A 5249-nucleotide genomic window follows, 5' to 3' on the forward strand; every position below is an offset into this window, starting at 1 on the left:
ACCGCGCCTGCGCGCCTGCCGCGGGGCACCACGGGAGTCGTGGTCTGGCCGACGAGGGTAATTCCCGCCCAATAAACGTCGGACTACAACACCCAACAGCCTCATTGGCGCCACCGCGTAGCTGGACTATAACTCCCAGAGTGCCCCGTGCTCAGCGGACTCCTGGAGCCTGGCTCCCCATGGGCTGCAGTATGGCCACTAGGTGGCGTTAGCAGTTTGCGGTAATCTTGTATCGTCCACACTTCCCCTTCCTGCCCCCCCCAACCCCCACTCAGAGATGCTCCGCAAATTCCTCTCTCGCTGGGGTTGGTCTTGGAAAGTCCCTCTTTCAAACTAGCTTCTTCCGCTGTTGCTGCAATTCAGAGCTAGAAGCTCCCAGGATGTCCCAGAAGACTGGCTATGGCTCATACACAAATCTGGCTTCTTCACAACAATATTTAATGACCACCTACTACGTGCCAACGGCTTTCTCTTCAAATTGCCATCTGTCCCCAGACCCCAAACGCAGCTAAGCATCTGCATCTTAACCACTGTGGCCTCCTGATGAAACATCCAGTCTGATAAAGTTCAGGTCATTTTCTCCCCCTCCCTCCCCTGTAACAACTACAGTCTGGTTCCAGGAAAAAAAAAAAAAGATCACCAGCGTTGGTAGCAGCCAGTCCTGGATTTTAATCCCAGCTTTGCCATTTTAGGCAAGTTGCTGGATCTCTCTCAGTTGTTGTGAAGATTGGTGAGACATGTATGCAGAGCACTTGGCACAAAGTAACTGTGCATTCCCTTTCTTCCAGCCACTCTCTAAAAACACAGCCCAGCAAACAGGCCCCAGAAATACCAAGGGAATGTGCTGGCCACACCCTCACCCATCACCAAGGGCAAGTCCTGCAGTCCCAGACCATATAGCCCTTTGGTTTCACCTCCAGCCATCCCTCCCTGACTGGTCAATTCTGACAGAACTGGGCTGGGAGTCCAAGGAGCACCCTCTCCTCACTTAGGCCTGGTGGTCTGGCTCTGAGGCAGCTGCATTTTGCTGCTAGCCTTCACCATGATAACCAGCCTGCCCAGGCATGGCCAGCCTGGCTGGGGAAGGCTGGGGGGCCCGGCTGCTCAGCCTGAAAGACAGTACCCAGGATTCCCTCAGTCTCTCCCCCAGGGTGCAGGACTAACCATTATTACACTCTTCTCCCCGTGGCACAGACATTCTGGGGCCTCCCTAGAGGTAGTGACCTGTGACTCTCCTTCCTGTGTCAGTGCCTTGGCCAAGGGTTCTAGGAAGGAACACGATGGTCAGCTGGAGGTGGGGGTGGGGACGCTGGGGTGGGCTAGCCCCTGGAGGCCAGCAAAACTAGAGAAGAACCTCCTGCATTCCCAGGAGAGAGGACAGCTGAGGTGAAAGCTGCAGTTGGCTGGCCTGTCTGTCGGTCTGGGCTCCTCCCTGCCGGCTGCCCTTGGCTGCCCACAGAAACCTGAGTCACAGTCACGGCCTGCGGCCCGACCCCACCCAGCCTGCTGTCAGGCAGGGCGGTTCTGGAGGGACTGGAGGCGGAGCCTCTCCCTGCCCATCTTGCAACCTCTGAGATTCTTCCCCTCTCTGCTTGCAATTCCTCCTTTTGGCGACTTTTCCTTTGGGACGCCTCCTTGAAGAGTCACCAGTCTTGAATTAAGAGTGGGGGTGGGGTCTATCTCAGGCTAATCTCTAGGGTATCCTCCTGGCTCCTTAGCAACTTCACCAAGGGCTCTCATTCACAAATGCCAATCCTTCTCTAGCAACCCTGCAGCCAGAACTCTTTAGAAGACCAGGCATCCCCTCCCTACCCTCCTTGGCGGAAAAAAATGCAGCGGGCGTAACTTCCCATCCTTTAACAGGGACTCTAGACAAGGACACCCCCCCTCCGCCCCCGCCAACCCAAAGGCTTCAACCTATTTCGTCCTGGATAGTTCCTCCCCCTCCAATTCCTGTCTGTTACTTCCCCTCTGCAAGAACTGGACGGAGGGAGCACACACTGCAGCTGGTGTCTACGGCCGCCCTTGAGGGCATTCCCCACCCCCAGCCCCAGGGAAGGGGCCGTGGAGGAGAGGGCTCTCCAGCCAAGTGGTCTGGGTTAGAGACCCCCTTCTTGCTGCAGCACCCTGGGGGAGTTGAGAGTGCAAATCTCTCCCTGCCCCCACCATGAGGCCCCTCCTACTTCCTACTTTGTGGGTGTGGAGACAGCCTCCAGGGCCTTGGTCCCAATTGATACCTCTTTGTCAAACCTCCCAGTGGTTTCCTTCACTGCCAGCTTCATCCTGGACCCTGTCCCACCAAACCTAGGAGGTTATAAACACTCTTACACCTGTTCTCCCCCTGGTGGGATCAGGAAAGGGATGTATTTCTGAACCCCATTCAGCGACCTGCCCCCCAGCCCAGCTGCTCCAGCCCAGACTGACGACTCCAAGCCTGTTTCTGTGGAAGGGGAGGAGAACTGCCCCAGGCAGAAGGGGAGGCACAGGAAGGTGACAGCTCCTCACCGTTTACCTTAGAGGGCAGGGCATCCTGCTGGGGCCTCAGCCCATGATGTTGCAAGTGCTCCCCTTCTCCTTCTCTGGGATGTGTAATGTTTGGGGAACACGATCACTCAGCCCCAACCTCAGAGACACCCACTCTAAGCCCTGTCAGTTGCTGTGGCCTGGGGTCCACCAAGGATCCCGATCAGTTAGGAGGCAGATGGCAAGGAGTCCACTCCGACTGTCTGGTCTTACTGCAGCACTCACAGGACACGGGTGCTCTCCTGGCTCCCCTCAGTCATCCTCCCAGGACTCGATGCTGCCGACCCATCGGATGCATCCATCGGACGGACGTGTAGGAAGCCTTCTGAGGCTGGCCAGAGAATGTCAAGTTGCCTAACTCCCACCGCTAGCATCCTGTGAGGAGGTACAGGTGCCTCAGTCTAAGGAAGGGCTCCTCAACGTTGGCACCACTGACATTTGGGGCCTGATGGGTCTTTGTTCTGGGGGTGGTCCCGTGCCTTGCAGAATGTTAACAACCCTGGTGACTAAGTACTAGATACCAGTAACACCCCTAGTTACGACAACCACAAATGCCTCTAAATATTGCCAAATGTCCCTGGGGAGCAAAACTGCCTCTAGTTAAGAACCACTGAGTAGGCTAATACCCTACACTGTCTCTTTGCGGGAGCTCCTCAAAGTCAATCCCCCACCATTAGACACAATGGAGGATTTCCAGTTCTAAAGCCAATCCTTCCCCTTCCGAAGAACCTTCAGCAGCTCCCCAAGACCTCCACTGTATAGATCATGATGCCAATTGGCATTCAAATCCTCCTACATAGGCCATCCCTGGCCTATCCTTTCATTTTCAGCCATCCTTCCCCCCTCCGCTGCCCTGGAGCTCTAGCTAATGAGGGTACCTCACTATTCTCACCTATATATGTCTTTGTCCCTGCAACAGTCTCAAGATTGTGTATGGGGGTGAGGGAGAACCATCCCGGAAGGCCCTTCCCCTGTTGGATTCTGTTCCTGAATTCTGAGTCTAGTCACTGCCTGGGTCGGGGTGGGCAGGTTCAGCTCTGGAAGATGCAGGCCCTGAGGCCTCTGACCTCCCAAAGGTCAGTCCTGGGCTCCCTCATCCACAGGGTGACCTCACAAAGGACAGTCCTGGGCTCCATCATCCCCCTGGGGATCTTTATTGTCAGATAGGATGGCTGGCAATAAAGATAGGGGATCTGCTTCTCATCTTAATGCACTTGTATTTTTGAAGCTCATCATCATCACCACCCTTATTTATTCCTATACGCCAGGCTCAGTACTAAGCACTTCATCTGCGTTGCCTTAATCACCTTTACATCGACCCCATGTTCCCTCAATATAATTATCTTCCTGATTTTATGTGAGCAAACTGGGTTTCAGAAAAGTTAAGACAGTAGCTTAAGATGACCAGCTCTAGTTGCAGGCTTTCTATCATTATCCTTTGCTAATGTTTTCGGACTGGGGAAGGTAGTATTTTCCCTCCAGGGCCCTCCCAAGAAGGGTCGGGCCCCCAACTACTCATTCCTCCCAGGACAGTCAGCTCCCAGGTGGCCTGAGACTCAGACTCTTTTGTTCCCAACCCTCCGCCTTGAAATGGCTGCTCTCTGGAGCTGCTCAAAGGAGGCACTGGCGGGAAAGGGGAGGGGGACAGAGGACAGCATATCGCTGGGCCTAATCTTTGGGCAACGGAGAACCAGACAACTGACCTTCTGGAGGTCAGGACAAAGGGCAGGGATGGGGTGGCCAGGGCCCAGCTGCGCCTCCTCCTTCCTCCCCTCTGTCAATCCCTGCAGCACCATCATCGATCCACCTTCCCAGCAAGCTCCCAGCTCTCTGCTCAAGCTGGGCCTGACTCGGCTTGAGGCCCCACCTCAGCTGGCACTAGCAAGGGGATTGGGGGATCGATTCCCCAGGCCTGGGAAATAGGACTACTTTGGGGGAGGGGAGTCAGAAGGGACTTATTGCCTCCTTCCACAGGACACAGGGGAGAAAAATCCTTTCGGAGAACCTGGAGGGGTCCTCTGATGGGGCTGGGGGTGGTTCAGAGCCTGGACCACCCAGTTTGGAGCCGGGAGAGACCCAGAAGATTAGAGACTTGGGTAAAGCAGTGGTGCAGGCCTGTAATTACCCCAGAGGAGCAGGGAAGACACCAACTGTGGGATGATGGAGGAAGGGCAGGCGTAAAGGTTCCCGGGCCTCTCCCCACCCCAGCCATCACCGGGGGAGAGAAAGCATAGCCCTTTTAGGGAGCTTCTTGTGACCCTCCTTCAGGTCTCCCCACGTTCCCAGGTGAATTTATTGGAGGTGGGCTTGGGAGAGAATGTAGACTGGAAGCTGCCGCTGAGATCCCCAGAACCGGAGCTCCCAGGCTCCAGGGTGGGATTGGGGGTTCCCATCCCGGCTCCCCCCTACTCCCCTCAGTCCCAGCGGCGGGTGAGTCACCAAAGCGCTCCCTACATAGTCGGCTCACGCTGCGGCGCATACCAACGCGCGGCCGCGGGGGGAGGCAGCTGGACGGGCGTTCTCCGGGTGTCGTGGCGTCCCCTCCACCGCAGCCCGCATTAGAGGCGTCCCCAGGCTCGAGGTCCCGCGCCCCAGGACGGGGGCGGGGCGCGCGCGCGGCCGCTCAGTGCTCCGGCGCTGCGGGGGCGGCTCTCCCCGCGTCGCACTTGGTACGCGCCGGCGGGGAGGCCAGGCCCAGCCCGGGCGGTACAATAGGGTTGGGCCGC

This window comes from Sus scrofa, chromosome 6, assembly GCF_054392235.1.
Source record: "Sus scrofa isolate SSC_HxYL_T2T_F1_AM1 chromosome 6, Sscrofa_HxYL_maternal_Yorkshire_Landrace_v2.0, whole genome shotgun sequence".
NCBI classification, from domain to species: Eukaryota; Metazoa; Chordata; class Mammalia; order Artiodactyla; family Suidae; genus Sus; species Sus scrofa.